Source organism: Lissotriton helveticus, chromosome 5_1 (assembly GCF_964261635.1).
Source record: "Lissotriton helveticus chromosome 5_1, aLisHel1.1, whole genome shotgun sequence".
Taxonomy (NCBI): Eukaryota; Metazoa; Chordata; class Amphibia; order Caudata; family Salamandridae; genus Lissotriton; species Lissotriton helveticus.
In genome coordinates, this window is record NC_136065.1 from 1,308,389,459 (window position 1) to 1,308,413,211 (window position 23,753).

The following is a 23,753-nucleotide window of genomic DNA, read 5'->3' on the forward strand; positions in this document are numbered from 1 at the left end:
CCATGTCAATGACAAGCTGCACCACGCAGCGGTCCAGGGTTCAGGCATGTACTTCAGGGGGGTCCGGGGTCTGTTCAATCCCTTGAACCAACCGAAAGCTGCACGCAGCGGATGCCAGTGAAACTCTGGCCTCTTGTCAGAACGGGGCCTCCCATGCGCCTCTGGCTGACGCGGACACATCCAAAGAATGCCCACTCCGTAAAGAATAGGTAGAGGCTACTCGGGGGATAACGTTGGAAGATTTTTAATTTATTGGTTACAGCGTGTGCATAATGCATTTCTGCCTTTCGGCCTTCCTCAGATGCTGCTGTGTTGCAAAGAATAACTCCACCCCCACCTTTGATTGTCCAGAGTCACTGCCATTGACCGGAAATCCGCTGACCTGCGATCACATGTTTACAACCCCACTGTAGTTCTGCCAAACTACAGGTCCCAGAATGCTGTAGGCTCAGGTGAGTGTTGTTAGGCAGTGGCTGAATAGAGTAACCCCCATTAGTACAGGACATTTTACTGGAACGGTGCGGAGCGTTCAAATCAAGAGTCTTTGCAGAAAATGAATGGTCCATCCTCCTCTGGTCACGTGTGCCGGCTGGACTGTGAAACGGAGTTACAATGAACCCGTCTCTATGTCAATGACAAGCTGCGCCATGCAGCGGTCCAGGGTTCAGGCATGTACTTTGGGGCGGACCGGAGTCTGTTCAATCCCTTGAACCAAACGAAAGCTGCTTGCAGCGGATGCCAGTGAAGCTCCGGCCTGTTGTCTGAACGGGCCCTCCTACACGCCTCTGGCTGACACGAACACATCCAAAGATTACCCATAGATTACCTACTGGCGGTCGCCAGTAGGTATATATAGTTAGGATTTTTTCCCTATGGGATTTTTGAAAATTCTATGTCTAATAACTTTGGCGTTTGTGGACGGAATTGGCTGAAATTTTCTGGAAAATGGAACATTTTGTTTCTGAGCAGCCACTGGAAATTTGGGGGGAGTTGGTCCAGGGGGGGCCGAGAAAAAAGGGGGGTCCCAAAACGTGTTTTTAACATTGAGTTTTCCATAGGGCGGTTAGCCTCACTTTTAGCCCGAACGGCTGAATGGATTTGCACGAAACTTGGCAAAATTGTAGGGACTGGTAGCCCGATGTGCCTTTTGTAGGTCTTAATATATGTGCTGCAGTGGATTTTGAGAAAATAACGTTCAAAAAAAGATATATATCTGTAAGCGCGGACCAGGCAGCGCCCCGGTACGCGTACTTGACGCGTAACGGAACTTCGCGTAGCGAAGTTGATTGGCTCTGTGGTGTCTGTCAACATTCTAAACAGTCCGGAGCGGCCGCCATCTTGTCTCTCGGTAGGATCGAGAGACAAGAGGAGGTCAAAAGCGAAGGGGCAAATGACCTTAAGGGGGCATAGTAGATACTCCCTGACCCCCTAGGTTTGATGTGGAGGCTTTAAAGGGGCCCCGCTAAGCAAAAAAAAAAAAAATTTTTTTTTGTTTTTTTTCGTGGTTAGCGCCCGGTACGCGAACCGGGAAGCGTACTGGGGAGCGTATCACAATAAAAAATGAATGATAGACTTTTCAAATGCTGTATGTTAATTGATTGTTGGTTTTGTTGATTATTTTTTTTTTTTTAAATTTTTTTTATTGTGTTTCATAATTTATTAAACTTTCTAACATTTCATTGTCAGAAATTTCATAATCATGGAATATAGATTGTAGTCTCTGAGGTTGTAAAATGTCCTCATTTGCAAGGAGGTTATCTACTGCTTGCACACATTGCAGTAGTTCTTGGTCCCATGTTTCATCCATAAATTCAATCTCATTTGGATCAATGATTTCTGTGTTGGACTCTGGAAGGACAATTTCAAATGAAATGTTTTGTTCACTTTCCATTTTTCCTGAAATTTGCATAAAAAAAATATATATTAGTAGAGGTAGGGCACTGTTGGGATTAATTTTAGATAGGCAGTTTTTATCAGAGAATTTATCTTTGGGCAGTGTATAGTATCAGAGTGGAAGTAGGAATATAAAAAAGTGTATCTAAATTTATAAGTACTACAGAGGGATAGTATATAACTAACAGAAAAAGTTTGCCATATTAACTTAAAGTGCACAATATACTTCAGTTTTAAAAATAACAACTTACCTTTAAAAAGAAGTTGAAGTTATTAATGAAAATCCAAATGAAATGTACACCAGGAAGTAGTAGTCAAAATGGCTGTGTTTCCTTCTCTTCCTTTATATATATTCGGGTACATAACCAATCAAATATCATGTAAAAAAAGTAGAAAATGAAAGTAACATTTTAATTGGTTGTCAATTCCAACACTTCAGATGTGTTTTGTGAAGTAATTTACCTCACGGTATTTAGAGAGGACTACAGGCTAAATGGCTAAATGGAATTCCAATCAAATTTGTGAAAATGGTAGGGATTGGTATGTAGTATGAGTTATTCTATATTTGGTGAAATTGTCTCCAGTGGCTTTTCTGTGAACTACTTTCCCACCTTTTTTGATGGTGCGCTTCCCAGGAAGCGACCCGGTACGCGAACCGGTGAGCGCCCTGGTACGCGAACCTTAAGCGTAACGGGAGTTCACCATTTTGTGTTTCGGTCGAATTATGATACAAGATGGAGGGCAAATAATGTTCAGAATGGGTAGAAGGGGGCACGGTAGACTTATCTTGACCCCCTAGGTTTTGTGAGGGTGGCTGAGGAGGCCCATATGTGCGGAAAAAGAAACATTTTTTTTAAAAATTTCGCGAGGTTAGCTCCCGGTACGCGTACCGGGTAGCGCACCAGGGAGCGTATTTTGTTGAAAATTAGTGAAAATAGTTAGAGTAAAAAAATAATTGTGAGTGGTTAGATGTAGGGTAGCTCTGAGAAGAGCTTTTGGGTTTATGGTACATTTAGGTACTTATAAGTAGGTACCAATGCACATTTTTAAATTCAGAGTGAAAACTCTGTTGCCCTCATCTGAGAAGTGAACTCCATCTCCTCTGTAGATATCTTGCATGTAGTAACGCAAGTTATTGTTGTACAGGGAGCCCATTCCATGGTCTCTCATGTAAGCTGAAACAGATTTGTTTACATGCTTCCTCGACTTCTCAATTTGTGGACAAAATTGGTTTGACCACCTCCATTTCTGTCTTTGGCATATATTTGAATATACCAAGGCAGTCTGAGGAAAAAGTGCCATTAATTGCTCAAAGGTGTCCTTTAAAAGCATTTCCAGACCTACACCAGTCAAAGTGCCCAAGTCATTACCTCCACAGTGCACAATTAACAGGTCAGGTTTTGGCAAATGCATAAAGGTTTTCACCAATGGTATCAATTGGTGACATTTTAATCCTCTCTGGCCAAACCACTTAATTTCCACATCTTGTAAATTGAGGTTAGGTAAATTCCTGCTTTCAACGTACCTTTGAGCCCAGTGAATATAACTATGACCAACAATCCAGACAGAAAACATGGTGAGAGAAGGTTCTCCTGCAGTCAGATGAAGTGTGGCAATGAAATGGCAGTTGAAAAAATGTGAGTTTGAAATGAAAAAAACTGTGGAGTTTCTGTGTTCATGAAGTAGTAACAGTGATTGGTGGATTTTGATTGATGAAAACAGAAAGTTAGGGTGTAGAGATGTGTTCTTTGAAAGATGTATTTTGAGTGGTCAATAAAAAATCATTAAATGAAAGAAAGCACTGGATATGCAGGTGCACTGAGAGTTCAGAGTTCAATTGCAACATTGTTGTGTGAATTTGCAAACACCAGAGTTTCTCCAAGAGGTGGTTGCTATGGAAAATAGGCAGAAAGGGCAGAGGGGGAAGGGTTTTCATTTGAAAAAAAGTGAGGGAAGAGTTTTGATTGGGTGACATGAGAAATATGTGTGAAGAATTACACCATTTCTGTGCTTTTGATAGCTGCAGACTCTGGAGTGCATACCTTTTGCTCTGCTGAAGACAAATTGGTGTGTTTCTGAGACTGTTTTCAAACTCAAAGTATTTGCTAAGGTGAGAAAATATTTCTTTACTTTAGATAGAGAATAGTGTGCTTTAAGGAGAAAATTATGATTTATGTGGCGCAATTTGCTAGTAAATATGCTCTCACATGTGCATGGAAATTTTTGATTTTGAATGTTTCTGTTATATAGCCATGTTAAAAGTGACTCAACCATGCTGGAAAGTCAATCAAAAAATGATTTCATGTGTTTTAATGACATTTTAAGTCATTTTCTGATGTGCAGTGTTTAGAAATTATGATTTGAAAATCGTTTTTGTGGAAAAGGAATTGTTTTTAAAATCATGACAAGGAAATAATGGTGTATGGTTATTTATAAGGCAATTGACTGTCCTTGATGTTATTTTTCTCATTTTAGTGTAAGACCTTTCTCTGTGGCGCAAATTGCTTGTAAATATGCTCTTACATGTGCATGAAAATTTTAATTATCAATGTTTGTGTTACATAGCCATGATAAAAGTGAACCAACCATGCAGGAAAGCCAATAAAAAAACGCTTTCATGTGTTTCAATGACATTTTAAGTCATTTTCTCATGTGCAGTTTTTTGAAATTATGATCTGAAAATCGTTTTTGGGAAAAAGGAATTGTTTTTAAATTCATGAGAAGGACATAATGGTGTATGGTTCTTTATAAGGCAATTGACTGTCCCTGATGTTATTTTTCCCATTTTAATGTCAGACCTTTCTTTGTGGCGCAAATTGCTTGTAAATATGCTCCCACCTGTACATTGAAAATTTTGATTTTGAATGTTTATGTTACATAGCCATGTTAAAAGTGACCCTACCATGCAGGAAAGCCAATCAAAATACGCTTTTATGTGTCTTAAGGACAATTTAAGTAATTTTCCCATGTGTAGTGTTTTGAAGTTATGATTTGAAAATCGTTTTTGAGGTAAAGGAATGTTGTTAAAATTTATGTTCGCCATATGCCCCCAAATTTCTTTCTCAGGGTTGCAGCAGGGTGTTCTTGAGACACCCCTGCACTTTTGGAATAAATTCCTAATTTGTGATGAGCAAATTGTTAATCGCAAATTGCACCTTCATTTATATGAGCCTCCTAGCCCATGGAAATGAATGGGTAATTTGCAATTAGCAATTTTCTCATCGCAAATTTGGAATGGTAAAGAATCGCTATTTATTCCTTAAAATTCGCTTTTTTGGAAATGCAAAATAGTTATATGATACATATGGCGGTTGATGTCTAACAAGATAAGAAGCTTATGGATACATTTATGATGACTGGTGCAATGAAGTAGAAATCACTTACTTCATTGGTAGGCCTTTACAATAAATTATCTCCTCTGTATTCTTCATCAAGCATAACTTTAATCTGCAATCCTGAGTAGGCCTCACCTTAAACAAACCTCTGGATAGGCCACATCTTATTGTCATCCTGATTTAATCATTTATAATTCTAGGGACAGATTTATGATAGGTGTATACCTCTTTTGTGCCACTTAGAAAACATTGTCCATGGGGAAATGAATTAAAATGTCATTAAGACACATGAATGTGTTTTTTTTAAACGTTTGCAATTTTTTTGGGTCACTTTCAACATGGCTATGTGTCTGAAACAGTCAAAATCTAAATTTGCAATGCACTGGTGGGAGCATATTTACAAGGAATGTGCTTCATGGGGAAAGGTCTTATAATGTAATATGGGAAAAATGACATTAGAAATACTGAAATGCCTTATAGAGAAGCATACACCATTATGTCCTTGTCATAAATTTGCAAACCATTACTTTTCCCCAAAAACGATTTTCAAATTATATTTAGAAAACAGTGCACATGTGGAAATTACTTAAAATGTCAATAATTCAAAAATTGTGATTCCTTAAATGCAATGTATAAAAAAAAAAATATGTAAAAAATGATATTAAGGATTTGGAAACTACCACCAACTTGTAGTTTGTGGTAATTTGCGAATTCTTTTCAAAAAGAATTTTTTTTTTAAAAAAAAAAAAGGTCCCATATGACGCCCATACATGCCATTAGGGCATGTAGGTGTGCCATGTGCTCCCAAATTTCTTTTTCAGGGGTGCAGCAGGGTGTTCTTGAGATACCCCTGCACGCTTGAAAAAAATCCTATTTTGTGATGAGCTAATTGCTAATCACAACTTGCAACATTAATTCCTATGAGCCTCCTAGCCTATGGAAATGAATGGGTAATTTGCAATTAGCAATTTGCTCATTGCAAATTAGGAATAGTAAAGAATCGCTATTTATTCCTTAAAATTTGCTATTTATAATATGTAAAATATTTTGATGATACATATGGCAGTTCATCTGTAACAAGATAAGAAGCTTAGGGATAGATTTATGATGAGTGGCGCATCCCCAGGGATGTGACAGTCATCCTGCGCCACTGTTCCGCCACCCATGGTGTGCTGCATTTACAATGCGGCGCAGCATGGGGCAAAAAAGGCACAGATGCGTGACGCATCTGTGCTGTAAAGGTGGCGCATTGCTGGAGTTGTATCGTAAGTGCGATGCAGCTCCAGCAAGGATCAGGGGTGCCCCATCTATACAATGCTGCGTCAAGACCTATGCCAGCTTCAAGCAGGTGCAGGGTTTTGAAGCAGCTTTCTCCTATCTGATTGTAAATGCGGCACACCATGGGTGGTAAAGCAGTGGTGCACATTAACTGGTGCATGCCTGGGGATGTGCCATTTAATATAAATCTGCACTTTAACATTTGAGTATGTGCAGGGGACACAGAGTCGTTGAGGCTTATCCAAGGTTAAGAACAGATGAGTCCTGTTCAGTGAAAAATTAGACATAGGCTTCACCTGCTCAGCATCGCTGGACATGGCTAAATAATAGCTGCAAAATGTTACTCTTGTTAAATAATTTTACTATTATAATCTGTGAGATTTGTCTCTTACTCTGCAACATCTCATTGTTGTTGTCTTTCTTTAAAGATAAAGACAACCTCAACATGAGCGACAATCTGCAATCAGTTGATTTTGACCTCATCATTGAACTTGTAATTGAAACATCAGTGGATGTTGATCCATTGGATGATTTAAATCCTGAAGATGAAGAAGAGCGTGATGAGGATGCAGATTTGTCCGAATTATATGATATAGGATGGGAAGCTGACCTGCTTGAGCCTTTGGAATTATAAACATTTATTTTTAAAATTTATAATCAATAAAAAGTAAAAAGGTAAACCGTTTAATTTAAAAATAAAGACACCTTCAAAAACAGGTTATGTGTAGTGTCTTCAATAAAATATTAAAATATGCTCATAAAATTAGATCAGATTCACATATAAAATAGCATAGGTAACATAAATATAAATCTCATTTCTTTTCTGCTACTTCTGTATTGTAAATTTGCAAGGACTAAAAAATCTTCTATTTAAAATGTCAAGTAGTGTGTTATGTTTTTGATCACTATTACTGATTTACTGTTTGATAATATTTTTTTATTAACATTTTTATTATATTTTTCCTCAGATTCAACTATGCCTACAAAAATAAGAGAGATGAAGGCTGCAAAACGTCAAAGACAGCAGGAGAAAAAAAAAATGCAGCAGTCCTCTAACAAAAAGATTTCTCAAGCGATGAAGAAAGCACCGGGTAAGAGCTCTAAATATTTCATAAAAAATATTTCTAATAAAAAATATATTAGTACAGAAAATGTTTCAATCCATAACAACACAAGTAAATCAAATGGAAAGAAAAGGACAAATGAAAATGTTACTGCTAGAGCAAGAGATAAATCTGTGCATGATAGTAGAAGGAAACAACAGTTTACGGAGATTCGTAAACGAATGTTCCGTAACAGGATAATTGGCAATTTGTTAAAAAATATTAAGAAAGGTCAACAGAAATTAGTTTTTTATAGGAGAAAAAAAAAAGTTGAGAAAGTTATTGATCAGGCTTTTGAAATTAAACGTAAGTTATTTATTTTGATAATCAATAGAATTAGGAAGCTAAACAAGGCAATTTTTGATTTCAAAAGAAATAGTAGATGGAAGAGAATAGTTAATCGTAGTAATTTTTGTGAAGTTTTTTCTGGAGAATGGATACATAGTTCAAGCTGTGAGGCATTTTTTAATGAAGAGAGTTATTTCCAGGATAATGATTTGGTGCATGCAGTTGACATCAGTGGTCGTGCTTATGAAGTGAAAGATGGTTGTCCAGTTGAAAAAGAAAAACTTGTGACAACAGAGGCAGAAGAGTTGTTAGGTAATGAGGTTTTAGGAAGACGTGCTAAGGGTCCTGTGTACACCTGGAAGTGTAGTAGTATTTGCAGTGTGCGACAGGATTCCATCAATTTGCTTTGTGATTTTGTACGGTCATTTAACAAGAAAAGTTTGAAGCAGAAAATGAGGTTGTTGCAAGAATTAGATCCTTGCAGAGTGAGAGAAGTGACAGGTTTGCATGGTCATTCACTGGCTTGTCTTTCCAGGAGAGTATGCCAGAGTGTTTTTCATCATTTCAGGATGCTAGCAGTGCATCATAACAAAGTGAGGAAGTTAGTTAGACTGTTGTATTATGCTAAGAGTCCAGCAATTATGCTGAAACAATTATGCGCTGCTCTTCTGCATGGTTCTGAAATAGATGTGAGGAATATATGTGAAGAAATTGAGTTTTGTTACTTTGGAAGTAAAGAGGAGAATGTTGAAATTGAGCAAGAAATAGAGGGTCATTTGGAAGATACTGTACATGTTTCCAGTACAGATAATTTCCAGAGGGAAATTGCGACGTTTGACATGAAATCAAGTGAGAGGCCTAATTTCACTTGTGTGTGTTGTCGACGCACTTATTATAAGAATCAGACTAAGTTAGTGGATTTATATGCAAAAAGTGAAAGGGAAAATAATAGTGAATGGAAGGATTTTGCAACATACTTGATGGTAGAAAATTGTTTTGATTTGGGATTGGATCAACGTGTGTGTACTTATTGTTGTAACAAATTAAAACAAAACCAGATGCCTGCTAGAGCAGTTCATAATAATCTGGAATTGGTTGAGATTCCTTCTGAATTGAAGGATTTAAATACTTATGAATCTATTTTGATTCAAAGTATCCATCCCTTTCAGGCTATTGTAAGAATGGAGCCAAAGACAGGGAAATTGCCTCCATCAGATTTACAGAGAGGATTAAAGGGAAGAGTTGTTTATTTGCCTCTAGATTTGAAGAAAAACATTAACACAATTGGAGTAGAAAAAGTGGAAGAGGAACCTCTGGTTATCTTAGTTAATGGGGTTCCGACAAAGAATAAGAAAATATGGCAAGATTTAGTAGATGTTAGGAAAGTTAAAAAGGCAACATTGTATTTGAAAAAAAATAATAAATACTATAAGAATGTATATGTTGAAGAAGAGGAAGTAAGTGAGGAAGAGGATAGCGATTTGTGTGCTGGTCAAATTGAGAAAGTAGAACCCTCTACTAGTGAGGAAATATATGAACATTATAGTGTTCATCCTTTGCATTCAAAGGAAGTCATGGGGAATGCTATTGAGTTGTTTCAAATGAAACAAGCCAAAGGGAGTCCCATTAGTGTTTGGGAGGAAAGTTTGGAAGCTCGGTGTTTCCCACAGCTTTTTCCAACAGGTCAGGGAGGAAGATATGATGAGCGACCTCATCAAATTCCTGCTTCTGAATACCGGACTTTGCGATTGTATGCAGGAGATGCTAGGTTTCGACAATGCATTCCTTATTTGTTTCATCTCCTGTTTGAAAGCGATCTGTCTGGACTGTCATATGCAGTGAACCACATCTTGAAAAGTGGTATACACATGCAAAACATCTCGGCAAGTGATTTTATGGATAAAGTGAATGTCCAAGATAGTATTTTGGATTCTCACCTGATTAATCTCATGGCGTGTCAGCGTGGTACTAATGAGTACTGGTACCGTCGTCATGGTGATTTAAAATGTATGCTGAGGAACTTAGGTACTCCCACATGGTTCCTCACTCTGAGCTGTGCCGAGTATGGCTGGGAAGACTTACTTGAATTTCTACGAGAGGCAAATGCTAACGTAGAAAACATCGAATTCAAGACACCCGGAGAACTGTGCTCTTTGGATCCAGTCAATGTATGTAGGTACTTCAATCATAGATTTGAAGCTATGATGTCTTTCATCATGAATAAGAAGAATCCACCTCTTGGAGAGGTGTTGGATTTCTTCTGGAGAAAGGAGTACCAAGCAAGAGGTGCTCCTCATATACATATGTTGCTGTGGATCAAGGATGCACCTAAATTTGGAACAGATCCAGATGACTCAGTGATGAGTTTCATCCAACAGTATTCTACGTGTGCTGTTCCAAACGCAAAGGAGAAGAAAAGCCTAAGAGAAAAAGTTCTGCGTTTCCAAAGCCATCGATGTGGAAAGTACTGCCGTCGTAAATTCCGAAACAAGGACAAGTTCTACACTAAATGTCGTTTCGGCTTTCCACGACCGGTGATTTCTAAAGGAAGAGTAAACAGTTTGATGTCTTCGCTGCGACACAATGTCATGAAGAAATCACCTAAAAACACTTACAATTTGAAGAGGAACGAAGAGTCCAAGTACATCAACGACTACAACCCGGTGATTTTGTCCATGTGGAATGCTAACATGGATATACAGTTTGTGGCTGATAACTGTATGGCTGTGGCTCGGTATGTGACGTCTTACATCACCAAAAAAGAGAAGACAGAATTGAAGGATATGTGGGAGGACATTTCCCATGAAAAGAGCCTCAGCAAGAAGTTGTACAGTTTCAGTCTGAAGATGTTGTCGCATCGAGAAATCGGAGCGTACGAATGTTCTGACCGGTTGTCTTCAGCAAGTCTCTATGCCAAGTCCAGGAGTATCGTTTGGGCGAGTCTTGGTCTTGCTGCAACGCGTAATCGAGTTCTCAAACCTGTGCGGGAAATTGAGTATTTGGCGGAAAAGGAGCCAAACAGTACCGACATTTTGAAGACAAACATGTTGGATACATATTATCCAAATCGAAGCAGTCACCTAGAGAATGTTTGTCTGTATGAGGTTCTGCAAAATTACATGTTCAAGAGGAACATCAAAGAAGATACTGAGAAAGGAGTGTATGCTGTAATAGGAAGTGAGGGATGTCTGGTGAAGCAAAGAAAATGCCACTTGATAAACCATCGAAAATTGAGTGGCGAATCTCCTGAAAAAAAGGAGTTTTTCTATTTAGCACTTTTGCAACTTTTCAAGCCTTGGCGTGCAGAAGAGGAACTGCTTGGAGATTTCCTCTGTTATGAAGACTCTTTCAATGCCGCCAAGGAGACCATAGAATGTCCTGCTTTTCCCAAATATGTAGAAATGTTGAATGCGGAAATTGAGCAGGAAGCAACGATTGCAGCCGAGATTGCCAGAGACAGTTCTCAGGACAGTCAGAGTTCTGCTTCATTGAGTCAGGATCCACTAGGAGGACCTCTTATTGAAAATGAAGCTGCCACTGCTATGAATGAGGTGGAAAGAGCCATGGCACATGCTCAAGAGGATGCGGTTAACTTAGAAGAGTTGGAAAGGCAACTCAACGTTGAGCAGAGGAAAATATATGACGAAGTTACCATGCAAATTGATCATGGATTAAGTCATGATAAGAAAGAGTGCTCATGTACGTCGTTGAAGCCTGTCCGACTGTACGTGAGTGGAGAAGCGGGAACTGGAAAAAGTTTCCTCATTAAAGCAATTTCATGCTATTTGCAGGAAAGGACAGAGTCATCGCTGTCTTGTGTTGTCACTGCTCCAACTGGACTGGCAGCACATAATATTAAAGGGATTACTTTACATCGTTTACTGATGCTGCCAGTGGAGCATGACAACAAATTAGAATATCACAAGCTATCTGGAGATGCTTGTTTTGAAGTTTCAAGAATCTTGAGGAAAATGAAACTTCTTATCATTGACGAAGTAAGCATGGTTTCCAATGTCATGCTTGCCTTTGTGCATTTGAGGATGCAAGAAGTTCTCAAAACAGAGTATGATGTGTTATTTGGTGGCAAACACATCATTGTTTTCGGAGATCTTCTGCAGCTGACACCAGTGAAAGGGCAACCTGTGTTCAAAATGCTCACGCATGAAGATACCAGGAAGTGCCTAGGCAGCATTGGCAACGTCAATATATGGTTAAACTTCAATTATGCTGAACTGCATGAAAATATGCGTCAGGCAAAGGATGAAGTTTACAAGACTATTCTACAAGATGTTAGAATTGGAAAAGTGACCGAGCATGGAAAAGAAGCTTTACATGCACGATTACTGTCAAATTTATATCCAGAACAAGATGTTGTGCCTGAGAATATTTTTCAGAAAATTACTGATAAGAAATCTGGAATATGTTTGATGCCAACTCTTGCAGAATGTGCCAAATTTAACAACAAAATGTTGCATTTAGAAAAGCAAGAGATTGTGAAAGTGGAAGCTATTGATAGAGTAGAGCATATGGGATCAACAATTATTTTGTCTGAGAATCTGAAATCAAAATTGGATTCATTAGAGAAGACTATATCTAAAACTGCAGGTTTTGAAAAGACTCTGAATGTGTGCTTGAACTGCCGTATAATTTTAAGAAGGAATTTACATGTTGAAAGAGGTCTGGTAAATGGATCAATGGGTAATGTTGTTGATTTTGTGAAATACAGAAATAGAGATGGAATTGAATTTTTAAAAATTAAATTTGATGGCATTGAGGAAGTACAGCTAATTGCTCGTTGTTCTGCTAGATTTTTGCTTGTAAAAGACTTATATGTTCGCCGTAAGCAGTTCCCTGTTTGCTTGGCATATGCGGTGACAATTCATAAATCGCAAGGTTTAAGTGTAGACACTGCATTGGTGAATATTGGCAGTTCTGTGTTCAAGGAGGGTATGGCATATGTGGCATTGTCACGAGTTAGAACTTTATCGGGATTGTACTTGATTGAGTGTGATGTCAGAAACATTTGTGCAGATCTAGATTGTGTTAAGGAATACAATAGGTTAAGAAGAGAGTATGCGCCACATTTGCCTCAGTTTCCTTTGTTTGAGAAACGTCTGGTAGGCCGGAAACGAAGAAATGAGAACAATACTGGGGAGGTTGTAGCAAAAAGACAAAAAGTGAATGAACCTAAAATTACAAGCAGAAACAAAGAGGATTCTGTTGAAGATGTTGTTGGTTTTCAGTTTGAAAACAGTTCTGGTGTCAACTGCTATGCTAATGTAGTAATGAATGTTTTGTTTTCTCTAAAAAATGTAAAAGAAGAGATTGTGGTCAATTCTGATCAAAGATTTTGCAGTTTGTTGAATTCTGTGTTAGAGAAATGTAGCACAGATAGAACAAAAATAGAAAGTGTGTCTGAAATTCGAAACCTGTTAGACAGATGTTCAGGGCAAACACAATTCTCTCAAAATATTCAGCAAGATTGTCAGGAGTTTTTAATGTATATGCTTGATGTATTACATGCTGAAGGTGTAGATGTAGATCAGCTGTTTGGGCTTTCTTATCAATGGCAGCATGACTGCGAGAACTGTATGGTATCAAGTACTACTAGTGTAGACTCAGAAAGATTTATATATTTAACTTTGCCAGACAGTAAATCAGTCTCCTTTAATAAGCTAGTAAAAGCTGCTAATCACAGCATGGAGTGTAGCCAATGTAAATCTGAAATGATGTCCACATTATTTATACGAACATATGGCCAGTACGTCATTTTAATGTTCCAACGATGTAGGCCTGATGGAACAAAATTGACAACTTTAATAAAAAATTTTGTAGCTTCGCAGTTGTCAATATCAGGAAGGACTTTTGTAACTACAGCAATTATATATCATGACGGCCCTTCAATATCATCAGGACATTACACAGCTTATTTAAAGTCTAGAAATGGCTGGTCATTCTGCAATGATTCTGTTTTAATTTTCAAAAAAAAATTGCCGTATGACCTTAAAAACTCTTACCTGGTGTTTTTAAAACCAAAATTTTAGGAAAATAATCTCGGGATATGATCTGTGGAATTTCAAGAAGTTCTAATGGCTCCTACACAATTTGGCCTTGAGGATAAGTGTAGTTCAGAGACATAACTTCTAATCAAAGGATTGGACATCATGGAGATGTATGTGCACTTTAAATGAGTTCAGAAAAATTGTTTCTTTTCATAAGCTAATTGAAGCAGCCAATCAAAACATGGAGTAGAGGGAATGTAAGTCTGCAATGCTGTCTACTGTTTTACATTGCTTTGTGATTAAAAGTGATGTAGAGAATTAAATAATTGTAGTACTCATAGAGGTAGTGTAAGTCTGCTTCATATTAAGCAGTATCAGTGTCATAGGAAATGTAGAACATGACTGACCAAGAAGGGGAAGATATTACTATTCCAGGATTGTGAAAATGATCTTCAACATTTTAATTCTGAAAGTTGCGGAAATGCCAAATGATGGGATTGGCTTACAAGAAATCCAAGAGTTATAAATATCTCTGACTAGATTTGGCCTTGTGGAAAATAGTGGTAGAGAGCAAGAAGTCATTTATTGCATGTAACGTGTTTTTAAAAACGATGGAGGTTTTCTTTCAGAAAGTGGCGGGCTGAAAGTAATAACAGCACAAAAGAGTGTAAGCTGTTCATAGGACATCCTTGGACGTCATGGAAAGTAAGTTAACTTTAAGGAGTTCTGAATTTTATTTTCTGATGTTGTATGGGTTTTTTAAACACAATCATTTTGATTGTGTTTTTTTTTCCCCGCTGTTACATGATGAATACCTTCAAGTCACTGTTTTTAGTGAATTTTGATACATTCTGAGAACAGCAAAAATAAACCATTTAACATGTATAATTAATTCTGTACTGTTTGCATTTATGATGTATATGTAGAACTGTGTAGGAGGCATGGAGAAGGTGAGTTTTCTGTAAGTGTTAAATTTATTGTATGCAGTGCTGCACTTCTACGTATTCTTTCATATGCTGGACTACATCTGCACAATGAGATACCTAAGCAAAGGAAACACAAGTGATGTGATTGTGAAATGAGCAAAATAAATTGCACATATTTCAATTACATCACTTGAGTTTCCTATCATTACGAATCACATTGTGCAGATCAAGTTTAGGTCTGTCCAGGGAAACATAGGAGGTTTCTACTTTGTTGAAGAGTGCAGTGGACATGACTCACTTCATTAGTAGACTTTCACAGATATTATCTCCTCTGTACACTTCAACAAGTGTAAATCTCATCTTGAACTCTGAGTAGGCCTCACCTCAAACAAATCTCTGGATAGGAGACATGTTATTGGCATACTGAAGCGACACTTTTCTGAAACAAGAGCAATGCAAAAGATGCACCATGTTTTAAGATAGGCCTCACTTCATCTGCATCAAGATACTGTTAGTTTAAAATGTATATCTTTAGCATTGTGTAGAGGACCTGGAGAAGCAGAAGCTTCTGTCAGTGTCAAAGTTGTTGAAAAACTATTTGTCCTTCAATATTTTCCCTTGTCTTTTGTAATTTTTAAATACATATTTTAATTTTTTTTCAAATGTTGGTTCTCTCTTTCACAGATTGAAAGTATAGAAATAAAATGTGATTAATTTAACGGCAATTACAAGGTAAATAGTTGTACTCTTTTCGTTACATTTCTATCACATTCACCTACTATTAGATCCACTGCTTCACTTCTTTAATCCTCAGTTTCCTGCCTTTGCTACTTTCCTCATTCCTTTCTCTATTACCTATTTACTCAACTCCTTCCACTCTTTTTCTCAGTCCCTCTGTTCTCATAGTTCCTCAGTCTTGTTCACTCACTCCATCTCTATTACTCTTAGTGTCTGTGAATTACTTTCCCAACTTTTTTTTTTTGGGGACCGCTTCCTGGGAAGTTGCCCGGTTCGCAAACCAGCAGCGTTATGGCAGTCCACCATTTTGTGTTTCGTTCGAATCAAGATACAAGATGGAGGGCAAATAATGTTCAGAATAGGTAGAAGGGGGCACGGTAGATGTATCTTGACCCCCTTGGTTTTCTGAGGGTGGCTGAGGAGGACCATAGTTCTTCACTCTTGTTCACTCTCTCTGTTTCTATTAATGTCACTGTTTATGACTGATCAAAAAAATGTTTTTTAAAAAAGAACAGTAACTATAAGGGAAGGAAATAGACAGTTATGTTAAAAGAAAGACAGCTATAGGGAGTAAACTAACGATACTGTTACCTACAATCCACTGCTGTTGATGTTACTGACCATGTCATGAATGATGTAATATGTGAAATCATCAACAGTGGATTGTAGGTAACAGTATCCTTATTTTACTCCCTAGAGCTGTCTTTCTTTTAACATAACTGTGTATTTCCTTCCCTTATAGTTACTGTTCTTTTTTAAAAAATATTTTTTTGGTTAGCTTCCGGTACGCGTACCGGGTAGCGCTCCGGGAGCGAACTAAGAGAAATACAGGTTGGCAGAGTTCCAAATATTCTACCAATTTTTTTATAATGGGGAGTTAGTTCTGAAAAGAACTTTTTTTTTTATGTTTTTGTTGTTTTATATTTTTTTTAGTATTTTTTGAACATTTTTTTACTTTTTTTGTATTTTCTGAACGTTTTTAAAAATGTTTTGGTTTTTTTGGGGGGGGGGGAAACAAAAACGATCCATTATAAAGGGCTCAACAGGAGCAAAAAAAAAAAAAGAATTTATTTTTTGGTGCGTTTTGTGCAAACATTAATATGATTTTGAATTGCTCGCAAAATCAAAGTGATGCTACTTTCTCTGTAGCAGATGAAAGCGCCACATTCCACGCACACTTGTTTTACGTGCCCAAACAACATTTGGATGTTTGCAATCACCTCCCTCGCCTCTGGTCCCGACACCTCTGGAACCACCGATCTTCTTGCCATTTGGAGGGGATGTTGTTGTTGGTCACGTAGCTGGGCAGCACTATAGTTATTTGGGTGCCACCTACTCATATGCCGATGCATAGTATGATTCCCATAACTATATTTTTTATCGGTGCCCCTTGACAATCTGTCACCGCATATGCGGCAAAACACGTAACGAGCATTCACTTTCTTTTGCCCCTCAGGAATTCTGTAGAATTGCCAGATATAATTCTCCTGTCGATTGTACCTCCTGGGCTCCTCTGGCAAAAACTCATGCTCTTCCTCCTCTTCCTCCTCTTCCTGTTCTTCCTCTTCTTGCAGAATTACTTCTGCAGGTGGTCCTCTCTTTCTTGGATTTGGTGGAGGTGGTGGGCTAGCACCAGCTGAAGCTACTAATGAAGCCATCACAAAGTCTCAATAAAGGGTCTTTCTCTCACCAAGATGAAAGTCAGAGTGATGAAAGAAGGAGGGGTTTTCATCATTTGGGAAAAACAAAAGTTCTAAACCAATGAAAAGTGTCCATTTTAGATCACATGACCTTGTATTACATCATTAGGAAACCAAAAGTGAAATGAACCAATGAAAAGTGTTATTATCGAGTCACATGACCTGCTATGTTTACATTACGCGGTCGGCGCCGCGCCGCGGATCGCTTCCGGTTCGCGTACCGCTGCGCTTCCGGGTACGCGAACGTAGCACGTAATATGACGTATTACGCGAGAACGCGAAACGTCATGCTGACGCGAAGCGTCGCGATGTTGTTTTGTAACGCGAGAGGTGCCCTAAAGGAACGTTTACCAGTTCGCGTACCGGGTCACGCCTCCGGATTGAAGTAACGGGAAGCTAACCGGTACGCGTACTGGGAGCGAAACAAAAAAAAATAAAAAAAAAATTGTATAAAAAACATGTAAAAAATATTTTTCTTTTTAAAGAATAATACATTGTAAAGGTTTTGATATTAGCTATTAAAAAACCAATGAAATTCACTGAAAAAACCATAGGTTATAGACCATATATAGTTAGGAATTAGCATTTACAAAACCTTAAAAATTCACTGAAAAAACCATAGGTTATAGACCATATATAGTTAGGGATTAGCATTTAAAAAACCTTATTTTACTCACACAAAACCATTGAAATTCCATATATAGTTAGTTGTACTAACTATATATCACGCACCCGCAATCCACTGCTGATGATGTCACATATTACATCATTCATGACATGGTCAGTGACATCACTGATGACATCACTGATGACATCTCAAATGACATCACTGATGACATCACTGATGACAACATCCAGTGACTGTATGCTTCTGTAAAGTTAAAATATGTCTTACATATTGAAGAATGAGTGGATGTATAAGTGTCTGGATGAAGGATTTAGTAGGTGCATGACTGACTGTATAAGTGAGTGATTAAATGTGTCTCACTGAGTGCATGGGTTAGTGACTAAACTGTTTTAAATTGTGCATCATTGTGTCTGTTGTTTTGTAATCTGATGCATGTGTTGATCATTAGCTATATGACTAACTATATGGGTTATTGATTAGTTGCCCAAGTATTTGTATGGGAGACTGAGTGTGTGTGTGGGTGTCTGGGAGGTGTATGACTCTGTGCATAGATGTGTGAGCAGTTGATTCACTAGATGTATGGGTTCAAAAGTGCATGTGGAAACATCTGTATGGGCGGTTGACTGTGTGCATGAGTGTATTGGTGAGTGAATGGATATCTCAGTGCTACATGTCAAAGTAAGTACATATGTAAAACACAGTACATGTGATAGTTGACATATATAAATAACTGTGCATAAGAGCCAGTGAATGTGTGAGTGGCTGTATGGATTATTGTGAACTTGTATCAGGGATTGTATAACAGAGTAAATATGTGTTATTATATGTTCCAATAAGTAAGGTGTGTATAACTATATAGTTGAGGAAATCGAGGTGTGATTGATTCTTTGCAAGACTGACTAGGTGTGTGAGTAACTCCATGGATGAGTGACAGTCTGTGAGTGTCTGTTTACACTGAGTGTATCTAAGGTTATATTAGAGTCTGAAGAGGTTCATTGTATCATCACATGAATGATGTCATCAGTGATGTGATCAGTAATGTCAAATGAGATGTCATCAGTGATGTCATCAGTGATGTCATTTGAGATGTCATCAGTGATGTCATCAGTGATGTCACTGACCATGTCATGAATGATGTAATATGTGACATCATCAGCAGTGGATTGCGGGTGCGTGATATATAGTTAGTACAACTAACTATATATGGAATTTCAATGGTTTTGTGTGAGTAAAATAAGGTTTTTTAAATGCTAATCCCTAACTATATATGGTCTATAACCTATGGTTTTTTCAGTGAATTTTTAAGGTTTTGTAAATGCTAATTCCTAACTATATATGGTCTATAACCTATGGTTTTTTCAGTGAATATATATATATATATGCTTCAAGTGTTTGCTGCACCAGGCCATTACACCTTCCTACGGTGCCAGCGATGGTGGTAGCTGCCATCTGTATTTTCTCCCCATGCACTTCCTGGAAATCCAAGAACAAAAAAGGCGGCACACCTCCAGAGAGCACAATACTTGATTGTGCACAAAGACTACACGTTTCGGCTAGAGCTTTTTTCAAGTGAATTCAAGTCCCCGATTGCTTCTAAAAAAATATCATTACAATTCATGGAAAGAGAAGAAATACTATAGACATTGTGATAAAACTCTGCATTTGTATTATATCAATTCATGGTAACAGACAGGAATTCAAGTATTGTACTTTGATTTGACAGCAAAGGATATATATGTTGTCCAAACCAAAAAAAGAGAAGAAATACTATACACATTGCGATTAATTCCGCATTAGGGTTATACTTTCTTAGTCATAACGTCAATTTAAGTGTTGTACATCACTTTAATTTGATGAAAATGAGAGAACAGCGTCGCACCAGCAATGGGACAATTTATCAAGAGAACAACGAAAAGCACTTAAAGCCCTCAGACAAGGGAGGTAATATAGTGGTAATAAACATTAAACAATACAGAAATGAAGCTCAAAGACAATTGGGTGATATCACCTGTTATGAAGAAATTGGATGGGAAGTTTACAGATCCTCGATCACCAGATACCATGATCTCTTGAGAGGGTGGTGAGCAGCTGGGTTACTAGATGATGATGAACAAAACTTTTTGTGGCCCCCCTCTCACTGAATAAATTAAAAATATTTAAAAATAAAAGATGCACAGCCCCAGGGGATGCGGTTCCCGGGGCTAATAGATGCCTCAGGAGGGGGGCCACGCAGCCCCCCTCCTTAAAAAATATTTTAAAATAAATAAATATATGGCCATGCCCCGGGAGATGGGATCTCAGGGCCGAAATTGGCTTCGGGGGGATGCCATGTGGCCTCCCGATGTCACTGACAATGTCATGAATGATGTAATAAGTGACTTCATCAGCAGTGCATTGCAGGGGCACGAGTTATTGTTACCTGAAATAACTATAACCGCGGAATGTCTATGGTTTTGCATGAGTGAAATGTCCAAGTAACTATAATGTCCCTGAAACCTATGTTTTTTCAGTGAATTTGTAAGTTTTTTAAATGCTAATCTCTAACTATAATATGCCTGATACCTATGTTTTTTTCATTGAACTTCAAAAGTTTTTTTTAATGCTAATTCCTAACTATAATGTCCCTGAAACCTATGTTTTTTTCAGTGATATATATATATATATATATATATATATATATATATATATATATATATATATATATATATATATATATATATTCACTGAAAAAACCATAGGTTATAGACCATATATAGTTAGGAATTAGCATTTAAAAAACCTTATTTTACTCACACAAAACCATTGAAATTCCATATATAGTTAGTTGCACTAACTATATATCGCGCACCCGCAATCCACTGCTGATGATGTCACATATTACATCATTCATGACATGGTCAGTGACATCACTGATGACATCACTGATGACATCTCAAATGACATCACTGATGACATCACTGATGACATCTCAAATGACATCACTGATAACATCTCAAATGACATCACTGATGACATCACTGATGACATCTCAAATGACATCACTGATGACATCACTGATGACATCATCCAGTGACTGTGTGTTTCTGTAAAGTTTAAATATGTCTTAAATATTGAAGAATGAGTGGATGTATAAGTGTCTGGACGAAGGATTTAGTAGGTGCATGACTGACTGTATGAGTGAGTGATTAAATGTGTCTCACTGAGTGCACGGGTTAGTGACTAAACTGTCTTAATTTGTGCATCATTATGTTTGTTGTTCTGTAAACTGCTGCATGTGTTGATCAGTAACTATATGAGTAAGTATATGGGTTATTGATTGGTTGCTCAAGTATTTGTATGGGAGACTGAGTGTGTGTGTGGGTGCCTGGGAGGTGTATGACTCTGTGCATAGATGTGTGAGCAGTTGATTCACTAGATGTATAGGTTCAAAAGTGCATGTGGAAACAGCTGTATGGGTGGTTGACTGTGTGCATGAGTGCATTGGTGAGTGAATGGATATCTCAGTGCTACATGTCAAAGTAAGTACATATGTAAAACACAGTACATGTGAGAGTTGGCATATATAAATAACTGTGCATGAGAGCCACTGAATGTGTGAGTACCTGTATGGATCATTGTGAACTTGTATCAGGGATTGTATAAGAGAGTAAATATGTGTTAGTATATGCTTGAATAAGTAAGGTGTGTATAACGGTATAGTTGAGGAAATGGAGGTGAGATTGTTTCTTTGCATGACTGACTAGGTGTGTGAGTAACTCCATGGATGAGTGACAGTGTGTGAGTTTCTGTATACACTGAGTGTATCTAAGGTTATATTAGAGTCTGAAGAGGTTTATCGTATTAGCACAAGAATAATGTCAAATGAGATGTCATCAGTGATGTCATTTGAGATGTCATCAGTGATGTCATCAGTGATGTCACTGACCATGTCATGAATGATGTAATATGTGACATCATCAGCAGTGGATTGCGGGTGCGCGATATATAGTTAGTGCAACTAACTATATATGGAATTTCAATGGTTTTGTGTGATTAAAATAAGGTTTTTTAAATGCTAATTCCTAACTATATATGGTCTATAACCTATGGTTTTTTCAGTGAATTTTCAAGGTTTTGTAAATGCTAATTCCTAACTATATATAATCTATAACCTATGGTTTTTCAGTGAATTTCAATGGTTTTTTAATAGCAAATATCTGTAGCTGTAAAATGTATTCTTCTTTAAATCCCAAAATATATTTTATATGTTTATGAATAACTTTTTTTTTTTAAATTTTTTTTTCTTCGTTCCCGCTTCGCGGATCGGGAAGCTTCCCGTTAGCTGACCTTGATGCCGCGAAATAGACCGCGAGCCGGTAAACGTTTCTTTACCGCAACTGCCGCGTTAGAAAACAACATCGTGACGCCTCCCGTCCGCATGACGTTTCGCGTTCTCGCGTGATACGTCATATGGCGTACTACGTTAGCGAACTGGTACACTTACCGAGTCGCAAAGCACAGGTTTCTGGAAGCAAACCGGGAGGCCCTGCAAAGCGTGTAACGTAAACACAGCAGATCATGTGACTTGGTAATAACACTTTTCATTGGTTCATTTCACTTTTGGTTTCCTAATGATGTAAGACTAGGTCATATAATCTAAAATGAACACTTTTCATTGGTTGAGAACTATTGTTTTTCCCAAATGATGAAAATCCCTCTTTCTTTCCTCACTCTGACTTTCATCATTGTGAGAGAAAGACCCTTTGTTACCAGTGAGCAATGGCTTCTTTAGTAGCTTCAGCTGGTGCTTCCCCACCACCTCCACCACATCCAAGGAAGAGTGGACCGATGTGTGAATGTGTTCACTGTATGCAACAACTTTGACACTTACAGAAGCCTCACCTTCTCCATGTCCTCTACACAGTTCTACATGTACATCATAAATGCAAACAGAACAGAATTAATTATACATGTTAAATGGTTTATTTTTGCTGTTCTCAGAATGTATCAAATTTCACTAAAAACAGTGACTTGAAGGTATTCATCATATAACAGCGGGGAAAAAAAAACACAATCAAAATGATTGTGTTTAAAAAACCCATACAACATAAAGCAGAATTCAGAACTCCTTAAAGTTAACTTACTTTCCATGACGGCCAAGGATGTCCTATGAACAGCTTACACTCTGTTGTGCTGTTATTACTTTCAACCCGCCACTTTCTGAAAGAAAACCTCCATCGTTTTCAAAAACATGTTACATACAATAAATGACTTCTTGCTCTCTACCACAAGTTTCCACAAGGCCAAATCTTCTCAGACCCATTTATAACTCTTGGATTTCTTGTAAGCCAATCCCGTCTTTTCGCATTTCCGCAACTTTCAGAATTAAAATGTTGAAGATCATTTACACAATCCTGGACTAGTAATATCTTCCCCTTCTTGCTCAATCATGTTCTACATTTCCTATCACACTGATACTGCTTACTATGAAGCAGACTTACACTACCTTTATGACTAGTACAATTATTTAATTCTCTACATCACTTTTAATCACAAAGCAATGTAAAACAGTAGACAGCATTGCAGACTTACATTCCCTCTACTCCATGTTTTGATTGGCTGCTTCAATTAGCTTATAAAAATAAATAGTTTTTCTGAACTCATTCAAAGTGCACGTATTTCTCCATCACGTCCAGTGTTATGGTAAGAAGTTATGTCTCTGTACTACACTTATCCTCAAGGCCAAATAGTGTAGGAGCCATGAGAACTTCTTGAAATTCCTCAGAGCACATCCCGAGATTCTTTCCCTAAAATTTTGGTTTTAAAAACACCAGGTAAGAGTTTTTAAGGTCATATGGCAATTTTTTTGTGAAAATTAAAACA